At 39.9% G+C, this 17,199-nt stretch overlaps 1 protein-coding gene across 5 annotated transcripts in view; it reads right to left on the reverse strand.

Moving 5' to 3' along the window:
• CPNE4 (copine 4) overlaps nt 1-17,199 on the reverse strand; it is a 626,987-nt gene that overhangs the window by 197,901 nt on the left and 411,887 nt on the right. The gene's annotated exons all lie outside the window — the stretch shown is intronic.

The following is a 17,199-nucleotide window of genomic DNA, read 5'->3' on the forward strand; positions in this document are numbered from 1 at the left end:
GAAGCCCCAGACACTGGGTACAGAAATAAGCTTTCCTCTCTACATCCTGGCTGAGTTCCTGACCCACAGAGTCACCAAATATAACAATAGCAAACTCTTATTATTTAAGACATTAATTTTTGAGGCAGTTTATTACACAGTGATAGACAACAAAAGGAAGGTGACTTGTGAGTAAAGATACAAAGAGGGCTAGGGAGTGAGCTATTTTAGGAAAAGCATTCTAGGTAGAGGGAACAGAACTTTCAAAGGGCTTGGAGGGCTCAACAAATAGCAAGGAGGCTGGTGTGGCCGGAGCAGGTTGAGTGAAGGGGAGAGTAGAAATAGATGAGGCTGGAGAGATAAGGGGGAGGCTGCTTATGAGCGACTTTGTGGGCCACTGGAATGATAATGCTTAACTGTTATTCTTTAAGGATCTGTAAGCCAGTAATGTGTGTGTGTGTGTGTGTGTGTGTGTGTGTGTGTGTGTGTGTGTATACCATTAAACAAAACCAACAGAGACACTGCCTTCATTAAATTTAAAGAACCCAGCGGTTAAGTGACAGCCAGATATGGGTCAGGGCTGTCTCTCTCAACCAAAGGCGGTGCCCTTAATCAGTGCACCATGCCTGCTCAAATCACAGACTGATAAACTTTTCTATGACATCTCATTTCTCAGCTAAGTTTCAATATCTTATGATTTTTTTTAATTTGCTTAGGATAAACAAGGAACAACTTGCTTTTGTTACTCAACTTGAGAATTAGTATTGACTAGCATATAGGAAAAAAAGAAGAAACTAGAGGAGAAAACATTTTATCAGCTAGAGTTCAACTTTTTTTTTTTTTTTTTTTTTTTACCACCACGTGTAAGGCTTCATGTTAAAGCAATTCTATGACTGCTCAAGGTGAAGATCTCTTTTGGGTGGGGTGACCCAAAAAGAGATGGCCTAGGGCTGAGCACCAATTCTATCTTGAAATCTCCTGTATGAGCTTGAAAGAGTCATTAGCTTCTTTGGGTCTCTAATATCTCACCAGTGCAATGAAGGGTATTTTCTAAATGTATTTTATAAAACATTAATTGATGAGATACTCTGTTAAAAAAAAAAGTGTGCCTGTTTGGATGTGTATCATATGTGTGTGTGGAAGGGAGTGGGGACTTGTGGCAAATAAGCTGGGAAATTCTGTCTATTATGTGCCCTTCTTGAGGAACCACAATGCTAATTAGCAAATTAAAGACCCTGATAAGTTCTGTAATGCACTTAGTGACTGACCCCTGATAAGTGAAACACCTATGGTCTTTCTTGACCTCAATGATGCATTTTATGTCTGCCAAGCCAGGACATTTATTCTCTTGTCTCACGGTTGTGAGCTGAGGTTAAGTGATTCATCATATATTAGCACATCTAATGTATGGCTTAATGTATGGTCAGTTTCAGCATCTTGTCTCATCTCTTTTTCCAGGTCTTTGTTTCTTGAATAATAAATCAAAGTGGATAATACATGCTCTGAGCACTGTAAATGACAGATGAATTTACTGTAGAGCTGACACCTTATTTTTTTGAAATATGAAATTTATTGTCAGATTGGTTTCCATACAACACCCAGTGCTCATCCCAACAGGTGCCCTCCTCAATACCCATCACCCACCCTCCCATCCCTCCCACCCCGCATCAAACTCTGTTTGTTCTCAGTTTTTAAGAGTCTCTTATGTTTTGAGCTGCCACCTTATAAACAACCACCTTTGCATCTGTGTCGTTTAGGGGAGGAAGTGTATCAGGGATAGAGGTGAGCCTATCATCTCATTTGTGCCAAGAGCTTCAACCTCTGCCTTCAAACTTTCTAGAGGAACTTAAGAGTGGTAGTAGGATGACACACATATTCTAACTCTTTTTCTCAGGAATTAACAAGTTGGTAGTCAGGGACATGACCTGAAATGTGTAACGGGAAAAAAGGAGAAAGCTGTCACCTGAACAGTATTTAATAAGAACTGGATAACCACTCCTTGAAATAAAAGCTTCGATAAGTACAATTCTATTCCTTTCAGTGGGAAAGCTCAGGTAATAAAAATATCACCCCCCCTTACTTTCAATATACATTATTTTTCTCTTTGGCCAAGTTACAATGCGCCCAAGCTTACAGTCTTTTCAATCAATATTACAATTAAACTTGTACCTGTCAAAGCAGGAAAAAAGACATGCATACACACATAAGTGACTAGATTGACCCCACTGAGATTCCTATGGGGAAGGACGTAAGGCAGGCAAGAACATATACCACAAAGTGGTTTCTTTTAGAAAATAAAACTCTTTTTTACCACTACAGGACCACAGAATCTCCCCCAAATACAGTAAGCTATGCTTTCCCAGGAAATTCCAGGTTGTTGCATGTGATCTTAATTATGATAAAGCTGCCGATGTTGGACTCTCTCGCACAATGTGTTTTTCCTCTTTAAATTGGACAAGTAATAAAGTATCATGATAAATGCGATTTAGCAACTGACTTAATAACCGAGATAACGTGAACCACAGCTGCCACATTCAAGCGGCCTTCATTTGATGTAGCTGATTCGAAGAATACTCTTCTGAAGTGCTGGTCATGATAAGCCTGTCCAATGCTCATTGTGTTCATGTGGAGTTATAATAAATTAGGTTGTTACTCTTCCAAACCTTCCATTTATTTCTGGAGATGTCTCATTGTAATTTAGCTCAAGTTAATGATAACCCAAAACACAATATTACCAGTTATTATTTCTCACTTTAAAACAGTGCCTAAGTAGCTAATGTTCTCTGTTATAGATAAAGTCCTGGGCCAGCTAATGAGGAGATTATGATGGGCAGAGCAAAGAGGCCACAGGAAATTGTGCCTCTGGCTCTCCAATCAGATCATGTTTACCTCCCCGACTTTACCTGTCTCAGGAAGAATCTACAGGAAGTTCCTTGCTAACATCAAGGAAGAAATGGCACTCTTCTATGTGGTTTATGGCATATACTTTTTGGAGGAAAACTTAGCAATATGTAACAAAAGCCTTAAATATGTATGTGGTCTTCAATCAAACAATTTAATATTTAGGAATTTCTCTTAAGAAATGTTCATCACAACAGTTTTTGTAACAGAAGAAAAAAGGAAACAAACCGACATGTCCAATAATATGGGTTTGACTAATTTATTGTGGCACATCTAATATTATTTCCAACAAAAACTCACATAGTATTCCAGACTCTTGGAGTATTATGAATTTTAATTTATTTAATCTCCAAAAGAACTCTATGAGGCAGTATGAGTCCTATTTTACAGATAAGTAATCTAAATCACAGGGATATAAATAACTTGCCCCAAATCACATGGCTATTAAATGTCCTACTAGACATTTGAACCCTGCAGCTGGGCACCACATAGTCTACATTTTTTTTTAATTGAAGCACAGTTGACACACGTTATATTAGTTTCAGGTGTACAATATAGTGATTCCACATCTCTATATGTTATGCTGTGCTCACCACAAGTGTAGTTACCAACTGTTACCATCAATGCCATTATGATGTCATTCACCATATCCCCTATGCTGTACCTTTCATCCTCATAACTCAAACTATCTATGCTGCCTCACAACGATGCACTAATGTTCTGTCAGTACAATAATACTACAGATACGTATCATTTCATGGAAAAAATTTCAACATATTGGGTGTGTGAAAAAAAGCAGGTTACAAAATAGGTCTAACAGTGTGACCCCGTTTTTACAGCAAAAAAGGAAGAATGTATTTATAGACAGGAAGAAACCTAAAGATTACTCAAGATACAGCCAACTGTATTAACAATGGTTATCTTTCGGTGGCATCTTTAGGTGTTTCTGAAATGCTGTTTTTGTTTGTCTCTTAGTTCCTCCAATCATTGTTACAAGGGCTGCACATTCAAATGTTAAGCCTCCTTAGAAATCAAAGAAATGGAAATTTAAATATGAAAAATAACATTATAATATATAACATATATTATATACAACATTCTAATATCTAATATCTAATATATAAATAACATTATCATTAAATTATAGTATATATATTTTGAATCATAAAACCTAATGTTATGCATATTCTGGTGAAAAAACACTCTTGTGTTGCTGCTGGTGGTATAAATTGGTACAACCCTCCACAGAAGGTAGCCAGAAATCTTCATCAGGTGAAAAGCCATGAAAATGTTTATTTCCTGTTACTCTATGGTTCTGTTTTTTGAAATTTCCTTATGTTCACAATTCAAAAGAAGAAAACTGCTTCATGCATTTAGTAAGAAATATATAACTGAAATATTTAATTTGTGCACCCACTGGTAGAACCCTGAGAAGCTGGCCAGCTACCGAGGCTCCTGTTTGTAGTTTCTCATTAGGCTTACAAGGTAAGGTAATGACTAGAAATACTGAAGAACTCTGAGGTTGTTTAACCAAGGCCTCCTCTCAATGCCCTGGGTGCCACTAAAACCAGGAAATGCACCAAAAAAAAAAAAAAAAAAAAAAAATTACCAAATAGACCTAAATCCAGAAACGCCAGTGGTTGTGGGAGGGAAGGCCTCTGGAGTATAACACTTGTGTGGTCACTGGTATTGTCTTCAGGGACTTGTTTCAGGCTTCTACCATGAAGCCCCGTGAGAAGTGGCTTAAGGCCTCGTCTGACAATTCATAAGCATTAGTGCAGAAAGGGCCTCTTCCTCCCGAGGACTGAAAATATCACTTTTCTGTCTCATATAAACAATAGAGGGAGCAAGCACTTTTCCTCTTTCCGTGCTAAACATTATGGTGAAGAAACAAAAGTGATTTAGTTAATTGCTCTAGGGAATACTTGCATCAGGAAGATGAGACCTTGAACCCACATAATCACTTATTTATGAAGACTAATGGCTTGCTTATTAAGAACTGCTTTAGGTCACTCACCTTACTGTGTCCACCAATCATAAGCTCACACAGTTGCCCCAACCCTAACCAGTTCCCTGCCTTGAAAGACCTGCCTTACATCACCCAGCCCAGACACTAAACCTTTTTAAATATCCTCTGAGACGCCACTAAGACTCTGTCTGGGTGGCATTCTCTCTCGCTGCAGTAAGGCAAACAAAGTGAAAACTTTGCCTGCTTGATCACTAGGCTTTCTGGTGGTCTTTTGCAGGGGCAACAGTTGTTTGCTTTCAGGTTCAGGAACAGGAGAAGATACTGGAAGTGAGAGGGATTGATGAGGTGACGGGTGTGACATTGCTGAGGCAGAGGCAAACAGTAGAATCCTATGAAGGATAGCCCTGGCACTAGGAAGGCAGGGAAAGAAGGTGAACCACGAAGGAATAAGTGCTGAAGACTCTAAGGATGGAGAAGCTCTGTCAACTCTTTGAAGACTGGAACCAAATGGTGCCCGGAGGGGAACAGGTCCCCGGAGTAGACCTGGCACCAGCAGCTTCAGGATTTCCAGGCTTCAGGGTGGCCAGGGAGAATGTGTGAACACCACTGGGCTTGTGACAGGGCTGTTGCAGACAGTCCACTTGTTGGGGCTCAAAGCTGGAGTTGTAGGAATGCTAATGACTGGCACTGTAGTTCAGGGGGTGGCCTCTGAGGTCAGATGGCCTGCAGTCAGACCCTGGTCCTGCCACTCATTAGCTGTGTGACTTAGGATAAAGCTACTCAAGAAGTGTTAGCCTTCAGAGGCACCTGGGTGGCTCGGTTGGTTAAGCGTCCAACTTCAGCTCAGGTCATGATCTCATTGTTCTTGAGTTTGGGCCCTGAGTCAGGCTCTGTGCTGACAGCTCAGAGCCTGGAGCCTGCTTCAGGTTCTGTGTCTCCCTCTCTCTGCCCCTCCCTCTGCTCATGCTCCATCTGTCCCTCTCTCAGAAAAATAAATGAACATTGAAAAAAAAATTAAAAACATCTTTATAAGGAAGTGTTACCCTTCATTTATGATTACTTCATTATCATTATCCCATTAGTGGAATTCTTTTGCATGCCAGGAGGGGGGAAATTGTGTGTTGGAGGGGAGGGCTTAAAGATACTCATTATGGTATTTAAAAAAAAATTTAAGGTTATTTTTGAGAGAGAGGGAGAGAAAACACACGAGTGAGAGAGAGGCAGAGAGAGAGACAGAGAGAGAGAGAGAGAGAGAGAGAGAGAGAGAATCCCAAGCAGGCTCTGTGCTGTCAGCATTGGAGCCCAATATGGGGCTCAAACCCATGAACTGTGAAATCATGACATGAGCTGAAATCAAGAGTAGATGCTTAGCTGACTGAGCCACCCAGGTGCCCCAATCATTATGGTGTTATGCACACTAGTAAAAATTTTAGAAATAAGAAATAAGGTGTTGGTAAATTCGTGATATTTTCTAGTTTTCATGGTGTAAAGATTCCCCCCATGGCCAATTTTAACCTGCCAATTTGAACCCAGAGTAGGGAAGGGATGTGCACAAAGGGCTGGTACCAGCTAGCTAAGCACAACACTGGGAAGAGGCTTAATATTTGCCAAAGTACAGTGATCAGAATGTCCCTTGATAACCTAATAGGATGCTATGAAAATTAGAATTATGAAGACTAGATACACCCTATAAAATGCTTATGATAATAAAAAAATAAATCAATATTCAAAATCACATCTGTAATGAGATGGTAACTTACAGGTTTCCTTGATTCTAAAATGCAGTTTCAGTTTTGCTGATTTTCTGTGCTCAGGAGGCATTTTACATTCTGCATTTCATGTTCTTTAATTTTTTTTTTGGTCTGAAAAGTGGTTAATAAATCAATGATCCCCCTCATAAACAATGCTACTCTAAAATCAACATTAAATGCAGATAAATTGATACCAACATCAGGATGGAGACAGGAAAAGAATACAGCAGAGTGAAAAGAGTTTGATTTATTGTTGAAGCAAGGCTGCAAGTGAATTTTTTCTTTCATTTAGATGCCTGTTAATGTTGTATGCACAATATATCATAACAAAACTTCAAGGCAGAGTCTAAACCTGGGCACAAACATATGTGTACAAGGAAGAGAAAAAGGCTTTCCTTCCTTACCCTTCCCTTCCCTCCTGCCTGCCTGCCTCTCTCCTTCCCTCTCTCCCTCCCTCTTTCCTTCTTTCTTTCTTTCTTTCTTTCTTTCTTTCTTTCTTTCTTTCTTTCTTTCTTTCTTTCTTTCTATCTTTTTTCTTTCTTTCTTTCTTTCTTTCTTTCTTTCTTTCTTTCTTTCTTTCTTTCTTTCTTTCTTTCGTTTCTTTCTCTGCTTTTGTCTTCAACAAATTAGCTTACCTATGACAACCAATTATGTGGTAGTAAAAGCACTATGTGGAAAGTGTGTGTGTGTGTGTGTGGTGTTCACATATATTTAGACATTTCGTAAAAGACCTCCATCACTTCTCAGCTTGGTTTACCCTCTATCCAGCAATGATAAACCATACTGAGACATATAATTAGAGCTGGCTCTTTTTTTTATTTTTAATTATTTTTTAAAATATAATTTATCATCAAGTTAGCTAACATACAGTGTATACAGTTTGCTTGTGGCTTCGGGAGTAGATTCCCATGACTCATCACTTACATTCAGCCCCCAGTGGTCATCCCAACAAGTGCCTTCCTCAATGCCCATCACCCAGTTTCCCCTCCTCTCAGCCCCTCCAGCAACCCTCAGTTTGTTCTCTGTATTTAAGAGTCTCTTATGTTTTACCTCTTCTCTGTTTGAAACTATTTTTCCCCTTCCCTTCCCCCATGGTCTTCTGTGAAGTTTCTCAAATTCCACATATGAGTGAAAACATGTATCTGTCTTTCTCTGACTGACTTATTTCACTTAACACAATACCCTCCATTTCCATCTGCGTTGCTGCAAATGGCAGGATTTCTCATTGCCAAGTAGTATTCCGTTGTATATATAAACCACATTTTCTTTATCCATTCATCAGTTGATGGACATTTGGGCTCCTTCCATAATTTGTCTATTGTTGACAGCACTGCTATAAACATTGGGATACATGGGCTCCTATGAATCAGCACTCCTGTATCCTTTGGATAAGTTCCTAGTAGTGCTATTGCTGGGTCATAGGGTAATTCTATTTTTAATTTTTTGAGGAACCTCCACACTGCTCTCTTTTCTAGAGCAGCTGCACAAATTTGCATTCCCACCAACAGTGCAAGAGGGTTCCCATTTCTCCACATCCTTGCCAACATCTGTTGTTTCCTGAGTTGTTCATTTTAGCCACTCTGACTGGTGTGAGGTGGTATCTCATTGTGGTTTTGATTTGTATTTCCCTGATGATGAGCGATGTTGAGCATCTTTACTTGTGTCTGTTGGCCATCTGGATGTCTTCTTTGGAAAAGTGTCTATTCATGTCTTCTGCCCATTTCTTCAGTGAATTGTTTGTTTTTTGGTTGTTGAGTTTGGTAAGTTCTTTATAGATTTTGGATACTAACCCTTTAACCAATATGTCATCTGCAAATAGAGCTGGCTCTTTAAGGAAAGTTGGAGAAAACCAGCTTAGACTGGTTAAAATAATAGCAGGACTCAATAATGAAGGGCTAGACCTGATTTGGCCCAGTGAATGACATTTTATATACCAACAGCCCAGCTGGCTCCCTTCAACATGGATTGGGCACTGAAAGAGGGCTTGGTATGGGGACAGTCATGACCCCTTTCTCATTTAGGCGAGGAGAGAACATTGTTCATAATTTGTCAGACTTGAAAGGGAAAAAAATCACAGTCACATTTTTTCCCTGCTTCCCCAGTGAACGTTTTTTCAAACCAAGAGCTTCGATCCAATCTGCCTACCAAAAGGATAACTTTAAGCTAGAAGAATTTCTTTTCAATTCCCCAAACTCCCTCCCTGCAAATGCCCATACTCAGATGTCACAGTTTTTAAGAGAAACACATTTTGAGTGTCTGTATCCAGAAAGTCAAGTACCCTTTTCAAATAGAGCTTACATGCTACTATTTTATTCAGAAACCAAGTCTCCACTTCGTGGATGATTTGGGTTTTAGGATTTCCCGTCCCCTTGCTTTGTTTCTCCTCCCAGGTCTGGTTAAGGGTAAGATAGGGAAAGAAAAGTAGCTTAATGTAGGTATGTCCCAGGATATCTGGAATCCCAAAGCTTGGTGGAAAACGAGGCTAAGACATATGGTTGCAATCAGGCTGAGGCCATTTTGCAGGTATTGGAGGTTTTGATCCTCTCCTGCTCCCATAATTTCTACAGAAAAGCAGGAGCTGGTTTTGAGAAGCCTTTGCACCCACTTATTCTAGAACCCAGTTCTGACTTCTGCTGGCTTGTCCAGGTCACTAAGGATGCCAGAAAAGATATTTTGTCAGCCCAGGAATTCCAATTTCTCACTTTGCAAGAAGAAGTGGAAATAAAAACAGACCACTAGACAAGCTAAACTGGATACAGGAGAGACTTGAAAAAAATCCTATCATAAATGTAATATCCTGAGTCCAGAATGAGTCCATCTATGGGGATAGAAATTGAATCAGAAACCCTCCTTTGTGTAAATGCCCTTCATGTTGATCTTTTCTTTCCACCCAGTGCTGTTTCGGTATCAAATAGAATCTCTCAATTTTAAGAAATTGCAGCACTTAAAGGACCTTGAACTGGCTGAGACTCGGCCAACACCGTCTGCAAAAGCTGCTTTAATCAGAATGGTCCAGAGGGATGTTTCTGAACAGCTTCATCATAAGCAGGATGGGAAATGGCTTCCTCTGATCAACTGTCGAAAGGCCTCGGAAAAACAGAATTGATCTCCTTCTGTTGTTGAGAATGATTTTGCCTTGTTTTTCATCTGGTGCACCATGAATGCAATGCCATACTTTCCCAAAGTGCAACCAGATTGTGCATGAATACCGAATGAGTCCCTTGGAAAGAAACTCAAGCCCCAAACTAGTCCGGTTAGAAAGGCTATCTCTATCCTTCTCAAGGCAATTTGCTTATACAAGGGAAACTCTAAGTTCTTTGTATCTTACATATGCTAGAAAAGGACATTCTGAATATTTCATAGCCCTGATGACTGGGCAGAGTAAGTTGTTATCATAATCATATTTTTTAGGTATACGTTGGCAGGAATGTGTCAATTTTGGTCAAACATCTACAAACCCTGACCTTGTTCAAGTTTGTGTTCATCCATTAGTGCTGTGAGAGAGACCCATATTCTGTTGCCTATGGAATTTTCCAATGCTTATGGATTCCCTAGTGTTAGGTGAGATAATATTTACTTCAATGATCCTCTTCTTGAATATTTACCATCAGAAGGCAAGCTCAGGGATTGGGTTTCGGGACCTCTAAAATCAATTTGCTATACAAGTGAAAATAGAGAAAACTGTTTGTGGGTGTCTCTCTCAGGGTTGTGGAAAGATATGAAGAAAACTCAAGCACCAGGTTCCCTCTGTCTGACAAACCATGAGACATGGCCATCTTTAAATGAGGTTATATGCTTTTGTGAAGAACATGTATGCATTAAATCTAACAGTTCCTTTTGTAGACAAGACAGCTGACAGCTGATTGGTCTACACTGAAAACTAAAAATTCAAGCTTTTTATTATGCTAAGTTAGTGAGGAGCCTAGATGAAAATTATGCCCAGAGAGGAAGAAACCTCCAAGCCACAGTGATGATAACCTTCTGGGGAGCAGGGGATAAAATTCTGCTGTCTGCAAGTGGTCAGGGGATAGCAGAAAGGAAATACAGGTACACAACACTGTCTAAGAAGCCTCTTTCCATATTTTTATCTACTTACTTCCTCCTGCCCCTTTTTCCTGAATGACCGGTCTTGCTGGTCTTAGAATTTACATGGCAGCAGGGGCAATCCACTTGGCTACTCCTAACCAGGGGGGGTGGGAGATTTCTCCCTTCTCTATTTTGAGCTGGACAGTGAGTAATTATTTGTGTGTCCTATTTTTTTTAATGTTTATTTATTTTTGAGAGAGTGAGAGAGCGTGCATATGTGCATGAGTGGGTGAGGGGCAGAGAGGGAGACAGAGGATCTGAAGCAGGTTCTGTGTTGTCAGCACAGAGCCCAATGTGGGGCTTGAACTCACAAACTGTGAGATCATGACCTGAGCTGAAGTTGGCTGCTTAACCAACTGAGCCACCCAGGCACTCCTGTGTGTCCTATCTTTTAAACGGCACTCTGTTGAAATCAAATAATTAGAATTGCATTATGAGATGAGTTTTGCTTATTTCCTCTTAGCTACTTTTTTGCCAAATAGGGCCAGAGATAAACCTTCAATTTATTCGCAGAGCTAAACTACTCCTGGTCTGAACCACAAAACACATAAGATGAATTTGCATAGTTCATGATGCATTCACTCCAACAACAAAGCAAGAACTTTAAGCTTTGAATGACTTCAAATTATTCAATTTCTATATGGATGTAATTTTTTGTTTATATTCACAGCATAAAACATGTTTTGTGCACTGACCAGCCACCCTGTAGATTCACAAGCAATTGTTGAATTCTGTGACTGTGTCAATGTATTCCAAACGTGAAAGGATTTTACGTGGGGCTTTTCCTATTGCATTGGAATTACCTCAAGCTGAAAACACAGATGTTAAGTACCCCATATTTTAAAGAGAAGAGTAAACTGGGGGTCAGGCACTCCCTCTGAGAAGACAACCAAATCCCTATCCATCGCTGCCTCTGATAGAAACTTAACTTGGTGAAGAAAGAGAAGGTTGCAAAGCAATGGAACTACTTTGATTGGCTGATAGGGAGTGTTACAACCGCCTTCTCTCCTCCAAAAGGGGGAGGTAAAGCTTCACTCTACAAAGTCAGTGGAGCAGACTCACTGCAGAGAGCTCTTGTAGAGAGACTGGTGGGGCTTGCAAGGACAGACAAATGTTATTGCTGGTTAGGCACTTGCATGTGCGGTGGGCTTGCTAATATTTCCTTGGTGCCTATCCCAACGGTAAAATAAGAGAGCTGAAGGGGAGAGCAGGAGAATTAAGGACGTCCATCATTTGTTGTGGGCAAGATCGGTGACTTTTCTGTTGGTCAAGTGACTATCCCGGAAGGCAGACAGCTTTGAGCTGTCTTTCATGTATCCCATTCTTGAGTGCTGCCACCTGGAGGAGGCCCAGTAAACTACGGAGTGATTATCTAGAGACAGGAGTGAAGGTATAGCTTAAAGAGCGCTGGGGTTCTCTGCCTGGTGCTTTTGACCACCTGCTGGTATATAAGCCTAGAAGAGCAATTTCTAAAGCTGATATCTTGAGATTGCTGCCACCTTAGGATCAGCTTAAGTTGTGTCTTTGCCACCAAAAGTTCTTATCTTGGAAAACCTCCCTGACCTACCTTCCTAAGTTAAATGTCATGAGCTGGATCCCCGACTCTAAGCTGCTGAAGACTCTAAACTACTCATAAGACATTCACTAAAGTTGTCTGCCTGCAAAATATGGAGAGATCACATATCTTTTCAGAAGTCAGACTGACCAAACCAGAACACATAAAAATTTATTTATGGAAGTAATAGTTAAAAGCAATTGCTGGTGACCACCATAGTCTTTGTCTTAATTCCTTATTTCTGTATACTTATTTATTAAAGTTTTGCCTCCACCAAGTTTTAAGCTCCATGAAAATGAGAAACATATGGGACGACTTCTTCTTCTTCTTCTTCTTCTTCTTCTTCTTCTTCTTCTTCTTCTTCTTCTTCAGAGCTTATTTATTTATTTAGAGAGAGACAGAGAAAGTGTAAGCAGGGCAGGGGCGGGGGGGAGGGAATCTCAAGCAGGCTCCATTCTGTCAGTGCAGAGCCTGACTCACAAACCTTGAAATCATGACCTGAGCTGAAATCAAGAGTCAGATGCTTAACTGACCGAGCCACCCAGGCGCCCCCACGTGTGACTTCTTTAATGCAACATCCTCAGGGTTTAGCACAGAGTCTGCCATATGATAGGTGCTCAATAAATAGTTGTTTAAGCAACAACAAATGTTTAAAATGCCGCATATGGACACATATAAGTATGAAGGCATACATTTATTTATTTATTTATCCAGTGATGAGGAAATTTAGTTCTGGAATCCATATTGATTTTTCAAATGCACATTCTGATTAGGTTGATACTATCTAAAAATGGTTTCATGTGCTTCCAATTTCACCTCAGACTCTCACTGCACAGTTGGAGGTTAGCATCAGGTTTTAAATTATTGCCCAGTGCACACAACTCTAGACACAATCATGCCTGCCCGTAGGTCTACATTTAGTTTAATTGATTTTAAGGGAGTGATGGCCCTTTGCTGAGCTGTCACTGACGCTCCTCATCATTAATGAGCAAATGACCAGGCAACAGATGGAGCAAGGTACCAGTGGAGGTCCTAAAAACGAGATGTCCTAGGAGGTTTAGCAGGTTTCTTATCCCTCAAAGCAGGTTCCTTATTCTATCACAGGAGCTGACCACCACAGGTGGCAACGTCGCAAGGCTGAGCTGGACTATCTTCATTGCCATTGAGAGGAAGGAATAACAAAGAAAACAAGGCTCTGTGGCCCATACCCATACCACACCGAGAACTGTGCCTTGTGTATAGTGGGTGCTCAACGAATGTATGTTAAGTGAATGATTGGATGGGCTAACTTTGATCATAAACACTAACTGGTAGATCATAAACACTAATAATAAGAGTGAGGTCTCTAGTGTTTTGCCACACTAAATATGGTTGTAGCAGCTCTGTCAGACAGAGTCTGTAAGCTATGAGGTAGTGCCACCACGTTAGTCATGTGCAAGGAAATTCCACTTCGGGGTTCCCGACAGCATCAGAATCACTGGATGCATCTCCTTCCCTAGTAGACTCATCAGAGAGTCACAGATGCAAGAAGCTATAATTTTTCTCTGAAACTAAAATTATTGATGTGCAGTGACCTGATCTTTCTACTCAGATTTGTGAAACACAGATGGCTTGGTAATGCCCTGTCAATTAAAAGGGATGAATGCAGTAGGGAGGGATGTTTATCTATCCCAGATCTTACTGTGTATGATTTAATATTAGCACATTCCTTCCATTTTGTTCCTGTTTATACTTGTTTCTTTTGAGAACTAATGATTTGTAGGCTACATCGTGAATGTGCATGGGGAAAGACTGAACTTGGAGCTGCCCAGTGAGCACTGCCCACTGAAGGCTGGGCTGTCCTTGGCCTGATGTGCTGCCTATGTACACCTTTAATAAAAGTTAATGGTATGTCTGGTGATGAGATGGATTGGTTGGTATTTGAGAAATATATCTCAACAACTTAAGAAGATGCCTCCAAATTCTATCATACAATTCCTTAAGAACTGATACATGATCAATTACATAAATATTTATTGAAACCTTTTTAGAATATACTGAATTTTTTGGACTGAACGAACTCATGGGTAAATTACAAAAGGACAGAAGTAAACACCTTACTACATGTCTAGTACTTATTAGGCGCTGCAGAATCTCATAGAATCCAGTAGAGGCAAAATCCCTTGACCCTCAATTTGGGATCGCATAATCTGCTAAACAAGGCAGTATGATGGAGGACAACTGGCTCCATGGTTTTTAAGCCAGCATTTTAATCTGAAAGAGAAATGTAAAGAATCTCAGGGAAGATTCTCTAGCTAGTTTCAGCAAGGACACATATTCTTTTACTTTAATAAGGGTATAAATTAATGTTAGTTTTTAAAATTATAAAAACAACACATGATCTTTTTAAGTTTATTTATTTGGAGAGAGAGAGAGAAAGAGCGCACGCTGGAGTGGGAGAGGGGGAAGAGGCAGAGAGAGAAAGGGAGAGAGAGAATCCTAAGCAGGAGAGCCTCAAGAACCGTGAGATCATGACCTGAGCCGAGATCAAGTCAGACCCTTAACAGACTGAGCTACCCAGGGGCCCCAGCAATACATGATTTAATGTACATGAACAATGAAGGTTTGGAAAAGAATGAAATGTAAAGGAAAAAATAATCCAATCCTGCACATGCTGACACCGTAACATTCTGACATACTTCATGTCATGTATCTTGTAAAATTCCCTATCCAGAGAATCTTGTTTGGTAACTTTTAATAATTATAAAATCTTACATCCTGTTTTTCTAATTCATGTCCTAGTATGAACATTTCAACTTGTTATGAAAACTCCTCACAAATATTTTAACACTTGATCTCAGCCAAAAGGCCGAGAAGCGATGCTCACAAATATTTTAAATAGCTACATAATATTCTGTTAGGTGGTAGACCAAACCATACCTAACCATTTTTATTGCTGGACATTTTCAACGGCTTCTAAATGTCTGCTCTTTAAATAACAGGGTGTTGAATACCTATGTGTCCAACATTTCTTTATATTTGGGGGTTATTTCATTGGAAATGATCTTCTGAAGTGTAATTACTGGCTTATAAACATGTGGCCATACTACTTTCCAAATAGTTGCAGGAGCGAACACTTTTATACATCAATGTGCAAAATGTGTTTGTAAAGTGTTTCAGCTTTCTACAGTTGCACAAAAAGGGAAAACCTTCTTCTAAGTATTAACTAGTTAAGCTACTGTGGATATCTTATACCCAAATATGTGTTCAGAAGTTTCGATAGTTTTAACCACTATCAGTGGGATATCATGGGGAGGTGGGGTGGAGAAGGAAATAAAATATCTGCTTGCATCCATCAGTGAAAGTACTCTACATATAATGGTTTATGCTGAATATTACTTGAACTTTTTTTTCAGTGAGATCAGAAGAAACACTGATAGAACATATAATGTTTAGTGTGACTTTATATTTTTAAGGACAATTCCGATTTCATAGGACTTTAAATTCTCTCAATGAAAGAAATTTATCAGATTTATAACTAAAGATGACTAAAAAGCATTTTAAAGAGTGGTCCTATAAATTCAGGAAATTGAAGAACATAATGTCTCTCAAGATAAGTCTGTTAATGTGTAACATATGGAAGATGAACATACTATGTTAAATTAAAATCAGAATATGTGGTCTGATAGCAGCATTATCACATATCAGATAAAAATTACCTGTTCACTGATTGATTTGTGTCCCTCAGAATAGTGGGCCATCTTTCAGTTTTGTTTTTGTTGAACGAGCAATTCACTATGGTTGTAACTGTATTGGACTTGATACATTGGTTTCTGAGTAAGTCACACTTGAATCTATTAATTTGAAGAGATGGGTAAGTGGTTTCATTAGACTCTCCATGGCAGAAGATCCTGTAACTTACAACAAGGAGACAACTGAATTTCATGCGCAAGACACAAGTCATTATTTAATCTTCCAACTAATTCAGAACTTTATAAGGAAGATAACACCTAAATCTCTTTTCTGAGCTCCTTGCTGGTTTCACTTTTGTCGATCTTCACAACAATCTTGTCAAATAGGTTTTGTTTTCTCTATTTGCCAGATAAGGAAACTGAGGCTCAGGATCATCAGACCCACGATTGCCTGCCCAGTAGTCATTCCTCCCTTCTTCCTGGCTAATAGAACCCCAGTTTTAGCCAGTAGGCAGAGTCCTCATGCAAGATGGCCTCCTACTCAGAGGTGAAGCATGACTGGACAAAACCTCAAATGTCATCTCATTCTCTTTGGTCAATCATTGCTATAGAGGTGACCCTCTATCTAGTTCCAGCTAAAAATACAGCAGGGGAAGTCTGTTGAGGGGGCTTCTGTTATATGTTTCCCACCTTGAGAAAAAAAGCATCAAAGAGCAAGAAGAACCCTTTTTCTTTCTGTGGAAAGAAAGAGGGGGGACATATGTCTTGAGCTGTGGCTACCCTCTTACTATAATGCAGAACCAGCCTGAACATGAAAGCCAACATGCTTCAGATGGAGGCACAAAAGGGTGAAAGAGCCCGGGTTTGGAGAAACATTAATAATAATAATTAATAAATAGTTGAGTGTTCTATTACTTGCGGTCAAAAGCATTCTAGCTCGTAGAGTGACAGAGATGAGATTTAAGCCCAGGCTGACTGACCACAAAGCCCACAAAATTACCAAGGTGATGTGATCTGGGGGCCCCTGGGAATCCTCCTCTTGAGTGCTTCAGGGGCTGCTGTCGAGAAGGGGAAGCTAAACTGGAACTACCTTACGCTGCCCTCCAATGCTCTACCTCCCACCTCACTCCCTAACCTACAGAGGCTCAGGGTTAGATACGCCTCTTAATAAGTTTCTCCTGATTATAAGAGAAAACCCTAGCACCACACTATGCAGCCTCTTTAAAGGTGAATTTTTTCTAAAAAAAAAAAAAAAAAGAAGATGGATTTTTTTTCTTCAAGCCGATT

Source organism: Puma concolor, chromosome C2 (genome assembly GCF_028749965.1).
Source record: "Puma concolor isolate L17-30 chromosome C2, mPumCon1.1.hap2, whole genome shotgun sequence".
Taxonomy (NCBI): domain Eukaryota; kingdom Metazoa; phylum Chordata; class Mammalia; order Carnivora; family Felidae; genus Puma; species Puma concolor.